Below are 26,781 nucleotides of genomic sequence, written 5' to 3' on the forward strand. Positions count from 1 at the left end.
ATTCACGTGTGGAATTTAGGACACTAGCATTACATAATGCCAAGCATACATTAGTACCCCATATACAGGACAACCTCAAGTGCTACCCAGGTGTTCCTGGTTGAGAGCCTCTAGACTAGTATATCACTGAAGTCCAGAGAAGTCACTTGCCTGAGGCCACATGGGTAGCTATAGACAAAGCCCACATCTCAAAACACAGTTCAGTGCTCTTTTCACTGCACCATACTCCCCTAATTATGCTCATGAGAGCAAGGGACACTTAAGAACTGACTTCACACTCAGTGATAAGCTTTATTGGCCTCTGAATGGAAGACTGTTTGAACTTTTTTCCAATCTCATGATGAGTATTATGAAATGTAAAATTCATAGAATTTTATTTCCATAATTACTCTTAAAAATGTATCTGAATAGTCAAAGCTTAAAAGATGCAATTGTGCACCAGGTGTGGTAGTACACACCTATGATTCCAGCTATCCACCTGGAACTCCAGCCACCGGGGAAGTGGAGGCAGGAAGACCACAAGTTCAAGGCCACCCTGGGCAACTCAGAGAGACCCTATCTCAAAAAAAGTATAGGGGGTATGCAGCTCAGTGGTAGAATGCTTGTGTAGCATGCACAGGGTCCTGCATTCCATCCCTAGTACCAAAAAAGAAAGAAAGAAAGAAAGAAAGAAAGAAAGAAAGAAAGAAAGAAAGAAAGGGCCCTCCAAAAGCAGCAAGGGAAAATGAGTCTGTGGGATAGTTTTAATGAAATAAAACCTTTTACTTCAAGATTTTTTAAAATCATGATTTTCCTGGGGCTGGGAATGTAGCTCAATAGTAGAGTACTTGCCTAGCATGCACAAGGACCTGTGTTCCATCCCCAGCATAGCAAAAAATAAAAAAGTTAAGGAAAAAAATCAAGATTCTCCTCAGTTCAGTGCTCATTTTGAATATGAAATCTGTTTATTTTTAAATACTATCTTGCTAATTTTAAAGGACTTGTAAGGAGATTGGCCCAAAGCAAGACATAGATATGTCCCTTCTCCCATTTGATATCAGCACCACATATTTTACAATTCACGAGTGGAATTTAGGACACTAGCATTACATAAAGTCTTCCATTAAGTTTCAGAGGGGGAATACACTTTAGCAGTGCTTTATTCATATGAGTCTTCTAAAAGTAGACAATTTTTCCTTTGCTTCTCTAAATTGCAAAGCACTTAGTGATTCCTCTTTAAAGAGTTAACACAATTTACCAATTTACACCATTTACCATCACTGCAGCCTCTAGAACACAGGAAACAAGTGGAGGGGAGCAGGAATAAAGATTAGAGAGAAAGTAAGCAAGGGAACACAGGACTACAGAAAGCTCGATGCCCAAACAAAACTACCCTATACAAATTTCAGGTAAAATTCAAAAAGTACTTTGAACCTGGCATCCAGTTTGCACTTACAGGTATGCAAATGTGACTATGTCCCTGCTTATAGCAAATCGAATTAATAATCACCAGTAGTATTCATTTTCATTTCAAAACCCTGGAAAGGGCCCAGGTCTACGCTCAGGAAAGAGTGCATTCCAAAGAGACCACTCCCTCTGCGTGCGGCGGGGAGAACTTTCCTGTCTACAGTCACGACCCAAAACGGAGTTTTACAGCAGCGCGGATACTCACGGGGACTTGCCTCTGCAGCCAGGACGGCCGGGGCCCCACAAAGGCAAAGCCAAGGCCTCGAGAGCCGGGCTTTGTGTGGAGGTGGGATGGCGGGAGGGTCTGCTGGGGAACAGCTTCAGGCGGCTCTGACATTTACATGTCAATGCGCGAACCCACGCGCTGCTCTGCTTTCCTGACCCGTCCGGCCGCCAGGCCTGGGTTTTGTTCTCCCTTCGCCCAGAAGCCTTGAATCCGGCGGCTGCCAGCATGCATTTGGCAAACTCGTTATGAGGGATTTGTCACCCTCTTCAGAGCCCTGAGCCTAGGTAAATGCATTAGCAATCCACAGGCAGGCTTTTCAAATTCTCCAACGACGCCGTGCTGGGAGAGAGGCATGCTTTAGATGAGACCCACCCACAGGACCCAATCGGAATTCTCAAAGAGCTCTGGGTCAGAAAAAAAGAGCCCATCTCAGAGACATAGATGTTCCGTCTGCCACTCAGGCTCCAAAATCAACTGCTCTGGGGGATTAGTTCGTTTACAAGTTAGTATAAGACAAGGGCATGATTTGGGTGCCAAAACCAAACAAATGAACAAACTTAACAATGTTAAGGTTCATTAACAAAAACACAGTATTATGAACAAAGAAACAGGGACGAGGGGGAATACATGGTTTGTGTTCTACTTTACATAGAGGAGTGGTAACCAGGAAGGGGGAGAGATTCTACTAATACTGCCCTATAAGGAAGAAACCATTGGGGCAGGTGGGGGTGGGGGATGGGCATCCTCAATCCGTGACAGACAGTAGATTTATTCAGGGGGCTACAGACAGCAGAATAAAGGGTAATGACTGAATAGAGAGAGCATCTGCCCAAGCTAAGAGAATTTTTGACTACTAGAAATTCTGTCCTCTATGCATCCATCAGTGGGCAGGGGGCTTTCCTACAGTGTTGGGGGCTGCATGGAGGGTGCTGGCAGAAGAGAGTGGGGCTTCAGTGACTTCATCTGACTGAGCTCACCTTAAGAACAGATTCTCTGGATTTTTAGACCCAGAAACAAAATGAATGTAGAATAAAAATATTGATTTACAAAGCAACACATTCTGTATAATACATTACAGAAAAAATGATTTATACTGAGATGAGGCCACTCTTCCAATGATCAAAAGCAGTCCAATCATTAGTCATTTCTGAAATTACAAAATGCTCTTCCATGACCTATTTATTATGGTTTGAAAATAGCAAGGTTGGCTTGCTACTACTATTCCCTTAAATTCCTCTTTCTTTCTTCCTCCATTTCTCAAAAAGCTGCTGATATAATTTGGATCACTTACAGCACTTACGTTTACAAAGTGTTTTATGGTCAATTGAGCTTTATGAATATTTCATGGGGCAGAATCTCACTGCTGGTCTAGAACTTGGAAGCAGAAGAGGGGAGGGAGTTCTGAGGATGTGCCTTAAAAGTGTGTGCAGGGGCCTGGTAGACACCAGCTACTTCCATCGTATGAGAGGCAACAGCATAAAGCTTTCCTCCCTGGAAATATTATCTTTCTGCCTAAGTTGCAAAAGAAACAAGAAACTGCTTTGACCCACAATTTCCCCTGGCACTGCTCTGGGTACAAAGCTGACTTGGATGTGACTTCATCAAGCTTCATATAGGAGCAAATGCGCAAATCTCCACTACCACCACCGTTATCCACAATGATATTATAAAACAGCTATCAACGTTCTATTGTTCTAAAGTGAACAGGAAATGTATAAGACATGTATATCTAAAATCTTGATAATTATTGATAAAATTGAATTCCAACTAGATCATATTTGTATTCTACAACATTTTATGAAAGTGCACATTTTTCTATTTCCCTACACAGCCAACAACATGAATGTCCACTTATCAGACTTTTTTAAAAAAACAAAACAAACAAACAAAAAAATCATTTTTGGTCAAGCAGTGGTGCACACCTGTAATCCCAGCAATTTGGGAGGCTGAGGCAGGAGAACTGCAAGCTTGACGCCAGCTTCAGCAACTTAGCATGACTCTAAGCAACTTAGCAAGACCCTGTCTCAAAATCAAAATCAAAAGGGCTGGGGGTGTGGCTCAGTGGCTAAGTGCCTACGGGTTCAATCCCCAGTACCAAAAAAGAAAACAAAAAAACATGCTTGATGGGGAAAAGTTTTCATTTATGTTTACTTTATATTTTATTTATTGTTAGTACAGTTGAGCATCATTGTTTTGTTTTGTTTTTTTAATGTTAGGAAAACCAATCTAGACAAATATGTCCTAAACTGGTTGGTTATCTTTGTGGGATGGGATATGGGAGACTTCCAGTATCACATTGTAGGCTTCCATTATGTTCAAAATATGGATGACGTTGCTTTTTTTTTTTTTTTTAATTTCAACAGTATATAAAGTTTTTAGAAAGTGATTGGTCACTGGGGCATCTTTTTTAAAAAAAATTACATTGAATGTCATTAGATACCAGTTAATTACACAAGGTACTCTATTAGGTAAGTCAATATACAAAACTGGATTAAAGTATAGCGCTTGATGTTTGTTATCTCCTCGAGTCAATAAAATGTACTCAGACTCACTTTGAAGATGAAGAAAGCAATGCAATCCTTGCTAGCAAACTTGTCTCTCACTGAGACAGAACACCCTATCATTTCTGGCCTGGCTCCTTTAGGAACGCCTAGTCCCAGTGTGGCACCATAATTGCAGTTCTCTTTTTTACTCTATTACAGTAGACAGGCTGCCAGCGTAAGTGGGATTTAGAGCCTGGTGAAAAGTACAGGAGTTATTTTGAAAGAAACTAGGAATAGACTAGAAATAGCTCACTTGGAAGACTGATGTTTGGGGATAGTTACATTTCTGATAGGCAATGATCTAGGAGAATATAAACAGAGGTCTGTATACACATCTGCTGGTTAAAAAAGAAAAGCACAAAAATGGTGTGTGTGTGGGCATGTCTGGCAGTACCATGTCCATTAAAGCAAATTTTTCTGGTATGGAAGGAGGAAAGATCCCCAGTGATACAAACCAAACGTTACTTTCTAGTAAAGCTTTGGTCTACAAAAGAGGGAAGTATCAGACTGTTTTAACACAATGATATGATATGAGACTACAGTAAATCAAATTAATTTGTTAATAAACTTCACTTGACTATTAGGGAGTATAAGCATTTTGAAAAAAACAATTTTTTATACTGTAGTTCTACTTCTAGATCTCTTTCACTAAAGGAATAATTCTAATATGGAAAAAAGCTTTATGCAAAAAAAAATTTATACTACAGAATTATCTGTCATAGTAAAACAATTTAAACAAAATATCAGGGAGACCACTGTCCAAGAAAAGAGAATGATTCAGTAAACCAGGAAACTACCATTTGGTAAATACAGTTGGCTCTCTCTCTCTCTTTTTTTTTTTTTTTTTTTTTTTGCTATAGACTCTGGATGATTATTTTTTTTATTGGTTGTTCAAAACATTACAAAGCTCTTGACATATCATATTTCATACATTAGATTCAAGTGGGTCATGAACTCCCATTTTTTACCCCAAATACAGATTGCAGAATCACATCGGTTACACATCCACATTTTTACATAATGCCATATTAGTAACTGTTGTATTCTGCTACCTTTCCTATCCTCTACTCTTTATAAGCAGTTTTGTTTTCCATTGTTTTAGTTACCCCTCAGCCAACTACAGTCCAAAATATTAAGTGGAATCTTCTAGAAAGAAACAACTCATAAGTTTTATATTGTATTCTGAGTAGCACAGCAAAATCTTGTGTCATCCTGCTCCTTCTCACTTGGAACAGGAATCATCTTTTTGCCCAGTGTATCCATGCTATATATGCCACCTACCTGCTAGTCTATCTACTAACCTAGATGGCAAACAAGTGACTATCACAATATCGCAGTACTTTTGTTCAAGTAACCTTTATTTTACTTAAGAAAAGCACAAGTACAAGCACAAATATACTGATGCTGGAAATTTTATAGTAGAATATTGATATAATTGTCCTATTTTATAATTAGTTATTGTTAATCTCTTACGGTGTCTAATTTATAAATTAAACTTTATCATAAGCATACATGCATAGGAACAGCATAGTATATGTAGGGTTCAGTACTGTCTGCAGCTTCAGACATTCACTGGGGGTCTTGAAACATATCCCTCATGGATAAGGGAACAACTATAATATATGCCTTCAAATGATGCTTCTGGGTTCATTCTCATCTCAATAGTGCATCTCTTAGAATCTATCCTAAAGAAATAGTCTCAAAACACAGGAAAATCTTTCTTTGCAAAAGTAAATAATTGAAGGGCCGGGGGCAGTGGGGCATGCCTGTAATCCCAGCGGCTCGGGAGGCTGAGGCAGAAGGATGAGTTCAAAGCCAGCCTCAGCAACAGCTAGGCACTAAACAACTCAGTGAGACCCTAGCTGGGGATGTAGCTCAGTGGTCCAGTGCCCCTGAGTTTAATCCTTGGTACATAAATAAATAAATAAATAAATATATAATCACATCCAACATAAAAAATATATACAGTTAAGTGAGCTCCTTAGGTTCTTAGAAACTCACCTCAAGTGGGATCTTCCCCTAAGAAATCTTCCCTGACCCCAACCCAGTTCTGGATTCCCATGATGCCGTGTGTCACCCATCATAGCAGAACTTCAGGGTTCTATATGCATGTACCAATCCAAGCACCTTAAAGATAAGGAACTTGACTTCTTTGACATAATATTCCCAACACCTAGCACAGTGCCTGGCACTAAGTAAATATTATCCAGATGTCTACATTATATAAAATTATTACTCATTTGTTAGGGCTTCCATAACCAAGTACCACAAACAGGATGTCTTAAAGAAAAGAAATCTACTATCTCACCATTCTGGAGGCTAAGAATCTGAATTAAAGGTATTGACAGAGTTGGTTCCTTTTAAGGGCTGTGAGAGAAATATCCAAACCTCTCTCCTTTGCATGTAAGAGGCCATCTTCTCTACATCTCTGTACATCATCTTTTCTGCATGCCTGTTTTCAAATTGCGTCTTTTTATAAGGACAACCATTGTACTAGATTAAGGCCCACTATAGTGATCTCACTGCAACTTTTGTAGACACCCTATCTCCAAATATAATCAAAATCTGAACTACTAGGAGTTAGGACCTCCTATGAATTTAGAAAAGACATAATTCAATATTTAATAATCAGTAAATGTAAATATTTATGAGAATTTGCAATTATAAGGAAATACCCATTTATCACATTTAGTAGGAAAAAAAGAAGAGTGGAGTACAAATTTTTGGTAACAATTTCAAATTACATTCACAGAAAAACAAACAAACAAACAACTTTTACCTGTTTTTAAAAATAAGGGGAAATGATATTTAAAGAGTTTAAAACATAGGAAATGTGTTTTACACAGTCTGGTTACAAAATGTAAAATTAAAGTATTTAAATAGACAGGAAAGAAATGTATCATAATGTTCACATAATTCATTAACAAAGGATGTAAGAAGATCTTTGTGTGTCTTCCTATTTTTTAACATTTTTCAAACTTTTCTATAATGAACTGTGCTACTTTTTTTTTTTTTTAGGTACCAGGGATTGAACTCAGGGGACACACGGCCTCTGAGCCACATCCCCAACCCTATTTTATATTTTATTTAGACACAGGGTCTCACTGAGTTGCTTAGCACCTCGCCATTGCTGAAGCTGGCTTTGACCTTGCGATCTTCTTGTCTCAGATTCCTGAGCTGCTGGGATTACAGGTGTGCACCACCATGCCTGGCAAACTGTGTTACTTTTAAAACTAGAAGAAACAATACACTATGACTTAAGAACATGCAGTCGAAATATTTGGTAGTATAGTAAATATTCAATATTAAAAACTGAATTAACAAATTATAGTTTAAAAACAAAATGTAACATCAGGCAACTTATTTACTCATTTTTTTTTTGTAGATGGACACAATACCTTTATTTTATTTATTACTTTCATGTGGTGCTGAGGATTGAACCCAGTGCCTCACATGTGCTAGGCAAGCGCTCTATCCTGGCCCTATTTATTTATTTTTTTATTTGCTCTTTTTTTAGATATACATGACAGTAGAGTATATTTTGGCATATTATATATACATGGAGTATAATTTATTTTGATTAGGATTGCATTCTTGTGGTTGTACATGATGGGGAGTTACAGTGGTCTTGTATTCATGTATGAATACAGAAAAGCTATGTGCAATTCATGCTACTGTCTTTCCTGTTCCCATCCTCCCCTTCCCTTCATTCCCCTTTGTCTAATCCAATGAACTACTAGTCCCTGCCCCCTGCCATTGTATGTTAGTATCCACATATCAGAGAGAACATTCAGCCTTTGGTTTTGGGGGATTAGCTTATTTTACTTAGCATGACATCATGCAAATCTTAAATGACCCTTATGAAGGATACAGAGCAACAGGAATCAGCTTACGGCAAGTTTTGTGGGAAAAAAAAAAAGTGAAACACGAAAATACAAACACATTAATTGGTGAAATATATACATATGTACATGGTCATTTGCCAAAAAATGAAAATTTATCAAGAATAGGATTATGTATTATTTTTAAATTGTTTAATTATATTTTCAGTTTAAAATATTTAGGAATATGTTCTTTTCTAATAACTAAAATTGTTTTATACCACATGGAACAGTTTCTAGACATCCTAAGATCAGCTCCCTGCCTAGAAAATGATGGGTATATTTTCAGGCTTGTCGGCCTTCCTACAAACTCCCCCAGGGGATTGGGGGGTGGGGGGTGGGGGGGATTTAGCACAGCTCGGGTTGGTTTCACTTTCACTGCTGGTGGATATGCATGTGGCACATCCGTCTGGAGAAAAAATTGGCAATATTCATTAAACCTAAAAATGTTCACTCTCTCAGACTGGCATTTCCACGCCTGAAAATCTGTCCCACAAAAAACAACTCCACACAGGTACAAACACAAAGGTAATAAGAACAATGAATAGTGTATCTAGGGCTCTTTCTAACAGGGGGCTCTAGGAGGGACAGTTTCACTTAGAAAAGCTGTGAGGAGAGAGACCAAGAATAACTGTTGAATAAAAAACCCACACAGCTATGATGTGTTGCCCAGTTTTTCTATTTCCTTTGATGTCTTTATTTTTGGCCACCGACCAGAAACAATGGTGCTGACACCACTCGGCATGTTCTAATCACACGCATGCCAGTACAGATGCTAACATACAGGTTCAACTGAAACAAGCAAGCTTCCTGGCTTCACAGACAGAATCAGAGAATGGCAACCCTTAATTTGATAGCAGTCATGGAATGAAAGCCCTGTGTGCAAGTCTCTGCTATTTTTGCTTAAATAAAAAAAACGTTCAGATATTGGGTCTGCACTCCATGGGTTTGTTTACTGAGTGAGTTGTGTCTCCATGCATCATCCATTCATGGTTCATATATCTTGGGATTATTGCCTTCTGACAACTTAAGATGAGACCAATTTCTCATTATCTGTTAGTTGCAAAGGCAGGGTAAAAGGATAATTTTAAGGACTGGGGTTGTGGCTCAGTGGTAGAGCGCTTGCCTAGCATATGTGAGGCCCTGGGTTCAATCCTCAGCACCACATATGAATATAAACAGATAAAGTTAAAAATCCATTGGCAATTAAAAAACATTAAAAAAAAAAGAATAATTTCAAACCAAAGTGAAATCAACAATAGGGTTATTTCTAGACTATAGTCAATCTAACACTATTTTTCAGATTAAAAAAGAAGACCAATATGAGTAATATTGAAGTCCTTTAGAGGAAAATACCTTTATGAACTTTGGTGAGATCTATTTATGGACCACCATACACTCTGAACATTTTTGTCTTCACCTCAAGCTAATGATAGCTTTAGAGATAAGGGGGGTGGAGTGGGTAAAGGGAGCTGAGTGAATTGGGCAGCATCACACAGTGGGCTACTTGGAGAGGTCCAACACATGAGCTCTGTCTCCTGCTTCTCCTTTACATACGGCATTATTACAAGTTGACAACTTTTAAGCCTCAGGTCTAACCACAAACTGAACTGATAGCACCTGAAAACTGTTTTAGAAAAACCATCTGCATTGGTAACAGACAACATTACTGGAAAAAATAATGTTAGTGTACTAGATTAATAAACACCTACTTTTAGCACATTGAAATTCTTTGATGGACTTAAAATTAAGTCATATTTGAAGGGTAAGAATAAAGATAAAAGGAAAAAGGAAAGAAAAATCAAGTGACATTTTTAGAGTAAAAAATTTTAAATGTGACAAATATGCTTTTAAATAAATTCTCCAGAGGCAAACAAGAAAAAACTTATCATATGTCTGAATTTGACATTAGGATGTCAGGTTAGGAAAAATAATCTAATAATACCTGATTTAAAGAAACAAGTATAAGCAGATCACCACGAATACAGAGTAAGCCAGGGACTGTGGGGGTGGGTGGGAGGCCAGGGAGCAGGCAGTGGCCTCCCTTCCTTTGGGGCTCTTCCTTTCCAGGTGTGAGCTCAGATACTTGGGGACACCGGTGGGACATTTTCCAAATGGGCTGAGCTCCAGCTCCCAGGGCCGATGCCTGGGCTCAGCTCTCAACAGATGTGGACCAGCAGGACCAAATGGGAGATGGTGAGACAGGGATCTGCCTTGGCTTGCACAGGAAGCTACTCACAGCCAAAGGGGTGCCAGGGGCCAGAAAGACCAGGTGAAGTGCTGTGATGGTGGCAATGATGCGGCCTGCAGCCAGGTGTGCCTCAATACTCTTCACTTAGAAGTTTTCTGGAAGAATTCTCAGGTGATGAATTCACATTCCAGGCAAGGCTATCCTGAGAGGGAGTCACAGTAAAGAACCCAGCTAGTTTTTGACAAATAGACAGACCAAGACCAAGGGAAGACCTGACAAATGCAATTACCTCTAGTAACTAAACTCCCCTGCATGTCCCCTCTCCACTGATGCACCTATAAAGAATTCACCAACTCTGGACAGAAATGCCCCTGCATGTCCCCCTCTCTGCTAGTGAACCTAAAGAGAATTCACTAACTCTGGGCAGAATGATAGTTACCTAAAGTTTGACTCCATGGTGCTGTTCTGAAACTTTTATTAACAAATAAGTACATATGCATAAATACACTCATATTTATGTGTGAGGAGATTAAAGGACAGAAGAAAGGGCTAAAGGAAGAGCTATAGGGGGAAAAAGTTATTTCTCATTTGAAAAATTCAGGAGAGACTACATGGCCTCTTAGCTAACCTACTATCTATGGGACCTTGTGCAAACTTCCTTGCTTATGCTTTAAAGAAAGGTATTTAATCCAGGATGCTCTTCCAACAAGCACTGTGCTTTGTGCACTAGATTCTCTAGGATTAAACTAGTTTTACTCTAAGAAAGTCCCCATTAAAAACTCATTTATAAAGGAAAGAATTAAAATTTATCCTGCCTGCCCTGTTACAAATTATACCACTAGTAACCAAATAGTAGAAGTAAAGGTTTGCTTCGGCTAGTAAAAGAGGAAGGAATAATGCAATGAAAATATTATTGTTTAGCGACACCCAGTGATTTGATAGATTTAGACATGAAGCAGCATTGATTGCTAAAAGAGAACCAACAGACATGCCTCCTGATAAAACAAAACACCAGGGCTTAGGAAGTCCTCAAAATAAACTGAACCTTGAGCTGGGAGCATAGCTCAGTGGTACAGTGTTCATCTAGCATGCTGAGGCCCCAGATTTGATCCCCAGCACTGCAAAATTAACAAACAAACCAGTTGATCAGCTTCTAGACTCAATTGCCAATTTACAAAAAAAATACTGAGCATAGAAAAACATGAAAAATGACACCTCAAGGATATGACCAGCAAAATCCAGGCAACGTAAATCCCTATAGGGCAAATAACATGGTTTCACTTAAAAAGGGTGTAAAGATTGGGGGCATGCTCAGCGGTAGGGCCCTTGCTTAGTATGTGCAAGGCCCTGGGTTCAATCCCTAGTACTGAAAAGACAGAGAGAAAGAGAGAGAGAGAGAGAGAGAGAGAGAGAGAGAGAGAGAGAGACAGAGATTACACTGACCAATCCAATATGAGGACCTTATCTAGATCCTTCTTCAAATAAATCCATTTTTTAAAATTTTTTTATTTTTATTTTTTAGTTTTAGTTGGACGCAATACCTTTATTTTATTTATTTATTTTTATGTGGTGGTGAGGATCTAACCCAGGGCCTTGCACACACTAGGTGAACACTACCGTTGAGCCACAACCCCAGCCCAATAAATCCACTTTTAATCTTGTAAACAACTGAACATTTGAAACTGATTAAATATTTGATCTTATTAAGGAATTGTTATTTTTTAGCTGTGATATGGGTTTGTGGGTTTGTTTTTTTTTCCTTTCTTTCTTTGGCTTTTTATTTGTTTGTTTTTGTTTTGTTTCAGCATTATAGTCAACTACTGTCTAGTAGTTGGGTTCGTTTTGATAAAGTCATACATGCCTGGAATTTGATTTATTCCATTTTAGTCCCTGCCCCCCAATTTCCCTCCCCATTTACCTTCCCCATTCTCCTTCTTCTACTCTACTGATCTTTCTTTCACTCATTTATTTAGTTTTCATTGGTGCTTTTTACATATATGAAAAGTGGAAATTCCCTGTGTATATGTGTGTATGTGTGTGTGTATGTATATGTATATAGCATGCTTTTTGAAATTCATTCTGCATTTCCTCCCCTTTCCCATCCCTCTTCCCTCCCTCTCAATCACCTTCTACTCCATAGATCTTCCCTATTTCTTTATGATATTCAATCCCCTTCCCCTTTTCCCCCTTATTTTGATCTAGCTTCCACAAATGAGAGAAAACATTCAACCCTTGATTTTCTGAGTCTGACTTATTTCAATTAGCATGATATTCTCCATTTTCATCCATTTACTGGCAAATGCCATAATTTCATTCTTTATGGCTGAGAAAAACTTCATTGTGTTTTTATACCACATTTTCTTAATCCATTCATCTATTGATGGGCATCTGGGCTAGTTTCATAATTTTGCTATTGTAAATTATGCTGCTATAAACATTGAAGTGGCTGTATTACTGTAGTATGCTGATTTTAGTTCTTTTGGATAAATACCAAGGAGTGGGATAGCTGAGTCATGTGATGGTTTTATTCCTAGTTTTTTGAAGAATCTCCATACTGCTTTCCAGAGTGGTTGTATTAATTTGCAGTCTCAACCAACAATGTATAAGTGTTCCTTCCCCCCCACATCCTTACCAACATTTATTATTTGTATTCTTGATAACTGCTGTTCTGAATGGAGTGAGATGAAATCTTATTTATAGTTTTAATTTGCATTTCCCTAATTTCTTGAAGTGTTGAACACTTTTTTCATATTTGTTGGCCATTTGTATTTTTTCTTTTGAGAAAGATCTGTTTAGTCCTTTTGCCCATTTATTAATTAGGTTATTTATTTATTTTTAGTTGTCGATGGACCTTTGTTTTGTTTCTTATTTATATGTGGTGCTGAGAATTGAACTCAGTGCCTCACACATGCTAGGCAAGTGCTTTACCACTGAGCTACAACCCTAGCCTAGGTTATTTGGTTTTTGTTTTGTTTTTCAGTGTTAAGCTTTTTGAGTTCTTTATATATTTTGGATACTAGTCCCCTGTCAGAGGAGTAGCTGGAAAAGATGTTCTCCCATTCTGGAGACTCTTTCTTTATGTTCTTGTTTCCTTTGCTGAGCAGAAGCTTTTTAATCGATGGCATCCCACTTACTGATTCTTGGTTTTATTTCTTGAGCTTTAGGGTTTTTGTTAAGGAAGTTGGTGCCTGCACCAATATATCGGAGTGTTAACCACATGTTTTATTCTATCAGTGGCAAAGTTTCTGATCAAATTCCTAGGTCTTTCATCCACTTTGGTTGACTTTTGTGCAGGGTGATAAATAGGGGTCTAATTTCATTCTTTTACACATGGATATTCAGTTTTCCCAGCACCATTTGTTAAAAAGGTTAACTTTCTCCAACGTATGTTTTTGGCACCTTTGTCAAGTATGAGATGACTTTAGGTATGTGGGTTTACCTCTGTGTCCTCTATTCCTTTGGTTTTTGTGTCTATTTTGATGCCAACACCATGTTGTTTTTATTACTAGAGCTCTGTGAGATCAGGTATTGTGTTGTTTCCTGCATTGCTTTTCTTGCACAGGATTTCTTTGACTATTCTGTGTCTCTTAATTTTTTCAAATTAATTTAAGGACTGTTTTGTCCTCAGAAGAATGTCATTGGTATTTTGATGAGGATTGTATTGAATCTGTATATCGCTTTTGGCAGTATAGTCATTTTGACAATATTAGTTCTGTGTATCCAAGAACATGGGAGTTCTTTCCATCTTCTAAAGTCTTCTTCAATTGCTTAGTTTTCATTGTAGAGAGCAATTTATAAATGTTGATCTTGTATTCTGCTACTTTGTTGAATTCATTTATCACTTCAAGAAGTATATGACTGGTATATTCTAGTGGAGTTTTTTTGGGTCTTCTAGATATAGGATCATGTCATCAGCAAACAGATAATTCGACTTTTTTTCCTCTTTGTATCCTTTGATTTCCTTCTATTGCCTGATTGCTGTGGCTAGAGTTTTGAGAACTATGTCAAACAGAAGTGATAACAGTGGATGTCTTTGTCTTGTTCCTGATTTCAGAGGAAACATTTTCAGTTTTTCTCTGTACAGTATGATGTTGGCTTTGGGTCTGTCACATATAGCATTTATAATGTGGAGGTTTTATGGTTATTTTTAGCAAGTTCTTATCTTTTCAAGTTACACAGACAAAACAGTGTCTGGAATTTACTTGAAAATAAATTGGGGAAGAGAATTGTATTAGTCAGTTTTTTGTTTTTGTTTTTGTTTTTCTGCTGTGACTAAAGGACCCAACTAACACAATTGTAGAGGAGAAAGTTTATTTGAGGGCTCATGGTTTCTGAGGTCTCAGTCCACAGAAAGCAGGCTCCATTCCTTGTGGCTCAAGGTGAGGCCAAACATCTTGGTGGAAGAGTGTGGTAGAAGGAAACAGCTTACACAAATGATCAGGAAACAGAGAGACTTCATTAGCCAGATACAAATATATACCTCAAAGCCACACCCCCTATACCCTACCACCTCCAGCCACACCCCACCTGCCTGGAGGGATTAATTCACTGATTAAGTCTTTCACAATCTAATCATTTCCCCCTGTCGTATTGTCTCACATGTTAGCTTTTGAGGGACATCTCACAGATGAACCATAAAAAGAATGTTCAGTGGTAGAGATTTACCATTAGTTGATAATTATTGGAATTGTGTTATAGATCAAAGAAAGCTCATTCTTTTATTTTTTTCTCTGTTTTTGTGTTTTCAAAATGAAAAGTGTTTTGTTAGTTTTTTGCAGTACTGGAGATCAAACTCAGACCCTCACACATGCTAGGCATGCACTCTACCACTGAACTACATCTCACCCCCCCATCCCTTTATAAATAAAATTTATTTTATTTTATTTTGCAGTACTGGAGATTCAGCCCAGGGTCTCATGCATGCTAGGTAAGCACTCTATTACTGGAACACACGTATTTTTTATTTTGAGAGAGGGTCTCACTAAGTTACTGAGGATGGCCTCAAACATGCAATACTCCTGCCTCACCTTCAAAGTAGCTGGGTTGAGTGTGCATCATTAGGCCCAGCTCTATAAAAAAAAATTAATATAAAAATGCTCACAGAGGCCATTGAAGGCTTATAGGTAAGTCAAGAGACAACCATTCTCAAAACCAACTCCTCTCTAATCATTCAATTGACATTTACAAGATTCTTTAAAAGATCATTTATCTAATTTTCATGCCTTTTTTCTCTCAACTTTTTAATTGAGTTTGCTATGTGTAAGGTAAGGTGCTTATTCAGATTAAGTTAGAAGCTCTGCCAACAAGAACCTCTATAGGGGCTGGGGATGTGGCTCAAGCGGTAGCGCGCTCGCCTGGAATGCATGCGGCCTGGGTTCGATCCTCAGCACCACATACAAACAAAGATGTTGTGTCCGCCAATAACTAAAAAATAAATATTAAAAAAATTCTCTCTCTCTCTTAAAAAAAAAAAAAAGAAGAAGAAGAACCTCTATAATATTAGTACAAACCAGGCCAGTGGTTAGTGGTTTCAGTGGATTGGAAAGACCTGGAAGTCAAGAAATTGCAACTATGAGGGTAGTCAGATCTTATAATGAGGTTAAAGTAAAAGGAAATTAGACAAGAAAGGAAAATTCAAATTACAGATTTAACAAAGTAGAAAACAATCTATTATTAGCAATTTATATATCCTATACCCCAAAGATCCAAGTAAAGTCAAATAAACTATCTAAAACAATTAGGCACTGAATTATGTCCCCCACTCCATACACCCCAAAAAATGATATGCTGAAGACCTAACTCCAGTATCTCACAATGTGACATTATTTGGAAATAAGATTTTTGTGGATGATCAAACTAAGATGAGGTCATTAGAGTGGGCCCTAATCCAATGTGACTGGTATATTAAAATAAGGAAACTGACACAGAGACATGCACACAGAGAGAATACTATATGATGATAAAATCAGAGACTTGAGTCATACATCTGCAAGTTAGAGGTTGCCAAAGATGGCCAAAAAACCACCAGGAAGCCTAGAGGAAGGCACAGAACAGATTCTCCCCCAGATCTCTTAGAAAAGTCCAACACTGATTACACCTTAATCCTGAACTTCTAGCATACCTTCCCTTTTTCCTCTTTAGTACTTTTGGCTGTTTAATATTGTATGTTACCTACTTATCTTGCTCATGGTCAACCTCTCCTATAATATATGACATACACACTTCCCCCTCCACACTCCAGATCAGAGTTGTCCAATAGAAATAAAAGTCACATACTTAAAATTTTCTAGTAGCCAGATTGAACATGGAAATGCAACAGGTGAAATTAATTTAATTGTATATGCTATCTTACCCAACATATCTTAAATATGATCATTTCAACATGTGGCACTAGCAATATTTAAATGCTTATTAAGCACATGTGGCCAGCATCTCCCATACCAGATGCTCTAGTATATGAACTTCCTCATTGGCAGGGATTCATGTGAATTTTGTTCATTATTGTTTCTGTGATGACTGGAAAATGCTTGGCATTCAGCAGGCACTTCATAAGTCTCTTTGAAAGAGTGAATGATTCAATATTAAAAAGTACATTGGGGCTGGGGTTGTGGCTCAGTGGTAGAGCGCTTGCCTAGCATGTATGAGGCACTGGGTTCGAGTCTCAGCACCATGTATAAATAAATAAAATAAAGATCCATTGATAACTAAAAAATATTTTTAAAAATATTAAAAAGCACATTGTTTCTCCCTCCAATAAGCCATATATTCAGTATAATCCCAAACAACAAGATTTTTCAACTTGAAATTTTTAAAATATCATTTTGTGTTCTTTCTTCAAATTTTTTTAGTTGTAGATGGACACAATACCTTTATTTATTTATCAAACCCACTGCCTCACTCGTGCTAGGCAAGTGCTCTACCATTGAACTACAACACCCTACCCCTTGAAATATTTTAAAGATTATTTGCAAAGTCAACACAGAAGAATAGCTAGAAAAACTCTGGAAATGAGGTAAAAAGAAGTTATCACCTATTAGAAATTATAAAAATAAAGATGAAATATAGCTATTACATGAATATTACATTAAATTATTATAAGAATTAAAGGTAAATCTAGAAGTAAAACCATAAAACAGCAGAAGAAAATATGGATTACTATTTCTACAATCTTTAGAGAAGCCTTTTCAACATAAATGAAAATATAAAAGTCAAATATATAAAAGGAAAATAAACATTTGCAACATGCATGATTTTGAAAAAGTTCTTACAAATGAATGGAGTAAAATGGGCAAAGGATCTGATACAGGAGTTCCATGTGCACACTACATTGTAAGCTCCATTACAGGACTGGAATTATTTGGGGGTTATGTCCCCAGAAAAGTTTAATGACAGCAGTCAGTCAAAATGAAAGAAAGCATGTGCACGCGAGCACACACACGGACATGAATTTATAAAATGATATCAACCACCTTCTTTAAAGAAATACAAAAGTGCAAAAGGACATGCATATTTTTAAACCATGAAACAAGCAAATATCTGGATGATCTGACAACACCTGTGTTGGTGAACAGAGTGATTCAGTGGAACATTATGTAACCATTCAGAGTCATGATGAGAGTTAATATGAACCAATGTAGAAGATGTCCCCAGTGTTACTGATTCTTTTTTCTTGGCTACTCTGGGGATTGAACCCAGGCGCTCACCTCTTACATGCTAGGAAAGCACTCTGCCTTTGAGCTACACCCCCAGTTCTCTCCTTTTTGTTTTATTTTGAGATAAGATCTAAGTTGCCCAGACTGGCCTTGAACTTGCAATCCTATTGCCTCAATCTCCCAAATAGCTGTGATTGCAGGTGTGCACCATCTCACACACTCAACATAAATATTTTTCAAAACAGTTTTCAGAGGTTGTATAGCTCAGTAGTAGAATAGTAAGCAGGAGGCCCTGGGTTCAATTTCCAGCACCAGAAGATGTATAAAATTTTTTATGACTTATTTATTTGTTTATCTTTTTATGTGGTGCTGAGGATCAAACCCAGTACCTCACACATTCTAGGCAAGCACTCTATCACTGAACCACAATCCCAGCCAGATATATAAAACTTAAAGCAGGTTACAGAACAGCATGAGTGTGTGATTTCAGTGATACAAAAATTGTGTAATAAGTACATTAAGCATACATTGTGTTTAAAATGAGACAGGAAGTTTAGTGAAAGGTCATTCATTATGAGTAATGACACTTTAGATGATTCTTACTCTCTTTGAATTCTGTGTTATTTGAATTTTTCTCCATTGAATTTGTCAGGAAAATCAATAAAGATACTCTCTTTCATAAAAAAAGAGATTATAGAGAGAAGGAGAGAGATATTGTAACAGGAAAAGAATTTGGGGTAAAGAGAGAGTTTGGGATAGTTGTATTATAATTAGAAAGATGAGAATGTTAATGAGGAGAAGAACCAGAGGAGAGTGAAAGTTAGACGGCAGGCTGCAGCCAAGCAGCTGAATACAGAAGAGGTGGTTCCTACCCTCAGGCAAGAGATAGAGGTCTAACAAATGTAAAGTAAGTCCAGAGAAGGGACAAGGAGCTACAGAATGCACAGGAACTCTGGCAAAGGCGGGACCTGGAGAGGATGCTGGAGGAGATGAGATCCATCTCAGTTTCCAAGGTAGGTCAGTTTCTCTGCAAAGGGACGTGTGGTAGGAAATCCTGCCTGCTCGAACAGTGACAGACGACTCAGATCAACAAGGCAAAACTTTGGGTCCAGGGGCAGAATTGATGAGACTAGAAAATTAATCTGGAGCCTCAGGTAGAGGCTGGAAGCCACTAAGGACTTTGATCATAGCTCAGGGGGAATTTTTTTTGGGGGGCGGGGGGGGGGGGCAAGCAGCACAGTGGCATACTCCTAACAGTGCTCCTGACCCATCAACCCAGGGGCTGGCTGCTTATTGGACTTACAGACTGAAGGAACTTGGCCCTAGAGGCAGGGAAAGCTTCAGCAAAAAAAGCTAATGTGCTAAAGTTGTGAATTAAAATGGTGGCAACAAATAGTGATATACAAAGCATCCTGTAGGAGTTTCTACACAGGATGAAACATCTGACAACCTACATAAGCCTGCTCAGGACAAAGATGAGCTGATTATATGAGGTTATAACAGTAATATTTATATATTAAGAATTTTGGGGCTGGAGATATGGCTCAGTTGGCAGAGTGCCTGCCTCTTAAGCACAAGGCCCGGGGTTCAATCCCCAGCACCACCACAAAAAAAAAAAAAAGAAAGAATTTTACTCAAATAATACATGTTATAAACTGCTTTTCCTGTGTATCCTCTTTTCCCTCTGCAATTTACTTTGAAGCCAGATAAAGGAACATGCAAAGGCAGGAAACACTTATCTTTGAGAAAATCTAAAACCCAAGAGGGAGCTCTAGTGCCTTATTAGGAAAGACAAATCCCAGACATTGATAGTTATTCTTGAAGTGAAAACTAACTTAAAAATGGGGCGGGAGGTAGTGTTGGAGGAGTGAGGAGAGGGAGTCAGGGAAGGATCAATCAAGAAGAAACAAAAGGGCTGGAGATATATTCAGTTGGTAGAGTGCTTCCTCACAAGCACAAGGCCCTGGGTTCAATCCCTAGCACCACAGAAGAAGGAGGAGGAGGAGGAGGCGGGGGTTGGGGGAAGGAGAAGAAGAAGAAACAAGTTAGCCAGGTGCAGTGGCACACATCTGTATTCCAGTGGCTCAGGAGGCTGAGGCAGGAGGATTGCAAGTTCAAAACTAGCCTCATTAATTTAGTTAGGCCCTAAGCAATTTAGTAAGACTCTGTCTCAAAATAAAAAATTTAAAAAAAGGCTGGGGATAAAGCTCAGTGACTAGGTGCCTCTGGGTTCAATGCCTGGTACAAAAAGAAAAAAAAAAAAAAAAAAACCAGAAGAAGAAACAAGTTTAGAAGATAAATTTTTACAAAATGATATGGAAAAGCATCTAAATTTATTAAAATGCTACTAAAAAATTAAATGGCTGCAGAAATACTATAGTTAGCTAGAAAAAGTTATAGACACTGAGAAAAATTAAAAATATTTAATTCTAAGCAAACTTTTGGGGCTGGAGGTGTAGCTCAGAGGTAGAGTACTTGCTTAGCACACACAAGATTCAATCCCCAACACTGGGGGGGAGCAGGGAAAAGGACATCTTAACCATGCTTAATAAGACCTAAATATTTGTAAATAATATTGGTAGGAGCTTGATTTTTGCCCTGCTGATTTATACAGATTCTACACACTTCCCTGCAGTCTGTTCTTACTGTCAAATGAAATATTATAGATGATGCAGAATATTTAATTAAACTTTCAGTTAAAAAAAAAAAAAAAAGTACCAGAGAGGTAAGATAAGCACTCTCTCGTTATCACTATTAGGTAAAACAGGAATGTTTAGGCTCTCTGATTAGCACTTCAGAAATCCCCTTGGAGTGAGAAACCAAGTTATAAAGTAAAAATCATCCATAAGATCCAAAGCCATGCATGCTTGGTGCGGGTCACATAATGGGTTTTGGAAGGCTTTTCTACTTGTCAGTAATGTCTGTCTGGACATCTGGAGGGAACTTTCAGTGGCAGAAGCCTGGGAAATAAAGGAGGTAGAATGAGTCACACTGCCTTAGGACCTCCCCCAAGGGATCAGGAATTCTTACAGCTGTTTTAAATTCTAAAATGTGTTTGAAAGTAATAGTAAAGTTTCACACACCTGCATTCTATAAAGGAATTCACTTCAATTCCATATTTCACAGAAATACATGCTTCATGCTCAAGTCTCCAAGTGCTACGCAGGTGAATGCTTCCCTCAGTGTAAGATGCTCCCAGAAAATGTACAAACAGCAGGCTCTTGTATTACTTTTCAAAGAGAATCAATGAAGCAGAAATCTTTTGCAACTGCTCCAATCTAAGAAGTCCATCTTTCAAGACATTGAAAACACTATGATACTAAGAATTATGAACTCAGCTCTAAAACCTCAAAAATCTGTGTGACATCCATTTTGACTTTTCACCTATCTACATGGGGAGTTATTGATAATTATAGCGCAGAAACACTGTGGCTGGCTGTTAGGCTCTAAATACTAAGACAATATCCAGTAAATAGTTAAGGATCTATCAAGGTACCATAGGGTGCTAGGGATGTAGCTCAGTGGTAGAGTGCTTATCTAGTAATGTGCAAGGCCCTGGGTTCAATACCTAGCACAACAACAACAACCATACACACACAAACACACACATATGTGTGTATATATAAGTATATGTATGTATGTGTGTATATAATATGTATATATCATAGGTATTCCACAAAATGGGATTCATGATACACAGGAAGATAAATTCAGTACATTCCACCAACAAATCTAACCCTAAAAATTATATCAACTCACTAACAAGTACTTGGTATTCTCAGAAAAAAATGTCCCTCTTTTCTTGTAAATAATGTAATTTGGGGCTGGAGTTATAGCTCAGCAGTAGAGTGCTCACTAGCATTTACGAGGCTGGGTTCGATCCTCAGCACCACATAAAAATAAATAAATAAATAAATAATAAAGGTGTTGTATCCAACTGCAACTAAAATTTTTTTAAAAAATAGCGTAACTTATAATAATATCAGTTTCAACTGATTTGTAGTTTTTCTCTCAGAAACCTCATGCACGAAGCTTAATTGACCAATCTTAACAAAGTTGTTGAAACTTTACTCCTTAAAAAAAAATTTAATGAAGTTAATCAGTAGCTTTTTCTCTATAAAGATCTCTTACAAACTGATAATTTACAAGAAGGTGAACACTTCAAAAGAAAAAATGTACATATGAAATTCACAGGCATTTCATACACAGAGAAGAAAAAGAAATACAAGGACTAAAAGACATACATGAATGTCTAGACATCTTTATACTCAAACAATAGAGAAGACTAATAAAAAAAATGAAAGAAAGAAAGAATCACCAATACTGACAAGAAAGCAAGACAACAAACTCCTATATATCTCTGGCAAAAATCTGTGGAGGGCAATTTGGCAATATATATCAAAAGTCTTAAAATATAAAGAAATACATGTTGACTCTGCAGTTCTATTTTTCTTCAAGGAAAGTAATCACAAGTGTAAAATTAATGTACAAAAATGTGTCTCGAAGCATCATATATAAGAGTGAAGAACGGGAATCACCTTAACCTTCAACAATGTAGAAATAAGCTTACCAAACTGAAATATAGGCACTCAGCATAGCTGTTTTACATATGATACTAAAAATTGAGCAGCATGAGAAAGTGCTTATGACGTACTATTAAGGGGAAAAGTTACATAAAGATTATGATCTCAGTTTCATTTACAAAAAATATACTGAAGGGTATGTACTTAGGTAGGGGTCATCTAGAGATGGAAGGATTGGAGGTGTTTATCTTCTTTTTTGCTTGTTTCTATGTTATCTACTTTCCTACAATAAATATATATTAATTTTGCTGGTTGTTACCCATAACAACCTAATGGGATAGCTACATTATTACCTCATTTAAAATGAAGAAATTGGGGCAGCCAGAGGTTACAGAACTTGCCTGAGTTCACACACTATGTCATGGAGCCAGGATTTGTCCTAAATTGACCTAGCTCCAGATCTAGCTATCAGCCATTTTGCAATGATACACATTTAAAAAATAATTCAAAGCAAAGTACAAGAGCTGGACATGGTGGTAGATTTTTCTCTTACAAACTGATTATTTACAAGAGCATGAACATTGTGATGTACACCTGTATGCCCTGCAACTTGGGAGACTCAGGCAGGAAGAGCCCGATTTTGAGGTCAGCCTGGGCAAGTTAGCAAGATCCTGTCTCAAAATCAAAAGGACTAAGGGTATAGCTCAGGGATAGAGCACCCCAGTTTCAATCCCCAGTACTGCAAAACAAAACAAAGCACAAAACAAAGGTGATCTATAGTTACATGCACTACACATTCTTAAGGAAAGAGGATCTGTGTGGGCCAGACTTTTCAGGGCAAACTGGGAAGATGAGAGTTCCCTAGCGCTTTAGCAGGTTGTCTTTTTGTTTTAGGTTTTATACAGATTATCTGAAAGCTTGTCTATTTCCTCCTCTACACCAGTTTCCCTTCCTCAACACACACATGTACAGGAGCATGTGAGAGCGCGCGCGCGCGCGCACACACACACACACACACACACACACACACACAGCTTTACTGAAACCTCCTCCAATATGGCAACATTTCCTTGTGGCCTGCTCAAGCCACCCAATTCTCAAAATTTCTTTCCTGCCTCTTAAAGCCAAGATGGGTCCCGCCAATAAATCCTCTGAGGTCTATGCAGACAGACATAATAAAATTTAACTCACAATCTAGGATAAAACTTCCAAACAAAAATGTATACTATTTTCCTGTAAGGAAGTTACAAGATAGTTTAGATGGAAGCAATGTAAGTTCTTGGAAAGGTATAATTAAAATACAAAAGACTCTTCACAAACTATGGCAGGTCACAAATGAATGGACAAGATCACAGGATCTTTTCCTGTGTATCATGTGACATTCCTGTTCTGGCTTCCAAACAAAAGCATGACAGATGTAAGTACTTGTAGATAACACAGTAGCAGCTTTGAGATTTCTGAAGGAAGCAAGGTGATCAGGTTGCCAGGGACTAAAGAAATGTTTTCTGCATTTTAGAGGGAAAATATTACTTATCAGTATAGAACAAGCTCCAACTGTCTGCTATTTTAAAATTGGAAACTTTGTCAGGTTAAAATAAAGTGAAGTTCCTGCAAGTGGAAGCAAGCATTTGGATTACTAGATAAAGTATCAGCACAAGTGATGAAATTATCTTCTTAAAGAACAATGCTAGCTTTTTAACTTCAGGGACTAAAAACAGTTCTTCCCAGTTATAATTCATAAAGGAGTATTTTATTCTGCTATTCCAGGCCTTATTAAAGGTAAGACTATTATTGAAGGACTGTGGTTTTACACCTAACTGGTAAATTATCGAGATCATTTGTATGTTCAGTCCACAGATCTGCACTACCATATTTTTGTTTGCAAAAGATTCTTACCAAGACAGGAGACTAGTTAGGATGAATTCCTTCAATTATAAAGATTTGTCAAACCAGGCCCAAAAATAAATTCAAGGTTTTTTTCATAAAATAAGATTAATATCTGAAACAAATAACAATTTTTATATATTCTTTGAAAAAGTCATAAGATCTCCAATTTGACGAAATACTTATTAAGATATAATCTTAATAAGATTTATAAGATTTAAGATATAATCATCTGGATAGTGTGAATATACTTTGTGTACAACCAGAGATATGAAAAACTGTGCTCTATATGTGTAATATGAATTGTAATGCATTCTGCTGTCATATATAAAATAAAATAATAATAATAAAAGAAAAAAAGATATGATTATCTCAAAAGTATGCCATGAACCTTAAAAAAATGTCCAATACTTCATCCGGTAATTTCTGGTAAGCACTCCTAAGGAACTAAATAGATAGAATATAAAACATTTATGTACAACAGTTTCAGTGTTATTTTTTAAAGTGACATTCCACATGTTTCCTAAATGTCCAATAAGAGGAAACCAGTACAACTGTGGTATATCTATGTAAGATTTTTGTAGTTGTTAAAAATTATATTTTGAGGTTGGGGTATAGCTCGGTGGTAGATTGCTTACCTAGCATGCTCAAGGCCCTGGTTCCATCTCTGAGCTCCACCAAAAAAAAAAAAAGAAAAATGTATTGGAAAAAATTGATAGCATGGGGGCTGGGGATGTGGCTCAAGCAATAGCGTGCTCGCCTGGCATGCACAGGGTGCTGGGTTCGATCCTCAGCACCACATAAAAATAAAATAAAGATGTTGTGTCCACCGAAAACTGAAAAATAAATATTAAAAAAAATTGATAGCATGGAAAATGCTCACAAAAACACTCAGTGTGGGGGGAAATAAGTTATAAAAGTGCTTATATATTTTGCTTTAGAAACTGTGTGAGTGTGTGTGTGTGTGTGTGTAAACACCTTCATATGGGAGATGGGATACAAAAAAAAAAGACTTCCAGTTGCCTTTATTCTTTTTTTTTTTTTTTTTTTTGGTACCAGGAATTGAATTCAGGGGCCACATCCCCATCCCCTTTTTTAAATATTTTATTTAGAGACAGTGTCTTGCTGAGTTGCTTAGGGCCTCATTAAATTGCTGAGGCTGGCTTTGAACTCAACAATCCTCCTGCCTCAGCCTCCCCAGATGCTGGGATTATAGGTGTGCACCACCACACCCGGTGAAAGATCATTTTTTTTTAAAAAAAGAAAACACAATGAGATAAGAAAATAATACACAGGATGAATGCAGTGAAGAGTTGGTTCTTCAAAAAAGAAGGTTGAGAAATCCTTAGCTGAACTAGCTAAAAGAGTGAGAAGACCCAAATCAATAAAATAAGAGATGAAAAGGATATCAACACAGACCCTTCTGAAATCCAGAGGATTATCAGAACCTATTTTGAAAATTTATACTCCCTTACACTAAAAAATCCAGAAAACACTGAAAAATTTCTAGACACACATGATCTACTCAAATTGAATCAGGAAGATATAGAAAACCAAAATAGAACCATATCAAATAATGAAATTGAAACCACAATTAAAAGCCTTCCAAACATAAAAGCCCAGAACCAGATGGATTCTCAGCTGAGCTCTACCAGATCTTTACAAAAGAAGTAATACCAGTCTTTCTCAAACTATTCCATGACATCGAAAAAGGAGGAACACTTTCAAATACATTCTATAAAGCCAGTATAATCCTGATACCAAGACCAGACAAAGACACATCAAGAAAAGAAAACTTCAGAACGATATCCCTGATGAACATAGGTGCAAAAATCCTTAATAAAATATTATTAAATCTCATTCAAAAACATATCAAAAAAATGATACATCATGATCACCTGGATTTCATTCCAGGGATGCAAGGTTGGTTCAACATACACAAATCAAAAAATATAATTCACCACCTAAACAGAATTAAGGATAAGAATCACATGATCATTTCAATAGATGCAGAAAAGGCCTTTGATAAAAATCAGCACCCACTCATGTTAAAAACACTATAGAAGGTAGGGACAGAAGAAACCTACCTCAACATCATAAAGATCACTTATGACAAACCCAAAGCCAATATTATATTAAATAAAGAAAAAACAAAAGCATTTCCTCTAAAATCAGGAACAAAACTGTCCACTCTCACCACTCTTACTAGCCAAAGTGATCAGGCAAGAAAAGGAAATCAAAGAGATACAAATATGAACAGAAGAAGTCAAACTATCTCTGTTTGCAGATGACATGATCCTATATTTAGGAGACCCCCAAAATTCCACCAACTTCTAGAGCTTATAAATGAATTTAGCAAAATATCAAGATACAAGATCAACAACCATAAAGCAATAGCTTTCCTTACTCCAACAGTACTTCAGCCAAGGAAGAAA

At 37.4% G+C, this 26,781-nt stretch overlaps 1 protein-coding gene across 5 annotated transcripts in view; it reads right to left on the reverse strand.

The window, feature by feature from the left end:
* The window catches only part of Ankrd6 (ankyrin repeat domain 6), a 190,412-nt gene that overhangs the window by 142,836 nt on the left and 20,795 nt on the right, over nt 1-26,781 (reverse strand). Inside the window, exon 1 of one of the 5 annotated variants that reach the window (XM_058575689.1) lies at nt 1,652-2,528. The exons of the other annotated variants lie outside the window; for them this stretch is intronic. The gene's annotated coding sequence lies outside the window, so the exon portion shown is untranslated. Of the gene's footprint in view, nt 1-1,651; nt 2,529-26,781 lie in introns of those variants that run through there. 5 annotated transcript variants of the gene reach the window in all.

This window comes from Marmota monax, unplaced genomic scaffold, assembly GCF_021218885.2.
Source record: "Marmota monax isolate L192 unplaced genomic scaffold, Marmota_monax_Labrador192_F-V1.1 WCK01_AAM20220418_F8-fsc00013, whole genome shotgun sequence".
Taxonomy (NCBI): Eukaryota; Metazoa; Chordata; class Mammalia; order Rodentia; family Sciuridae; genus Marmota; species Marmota monax.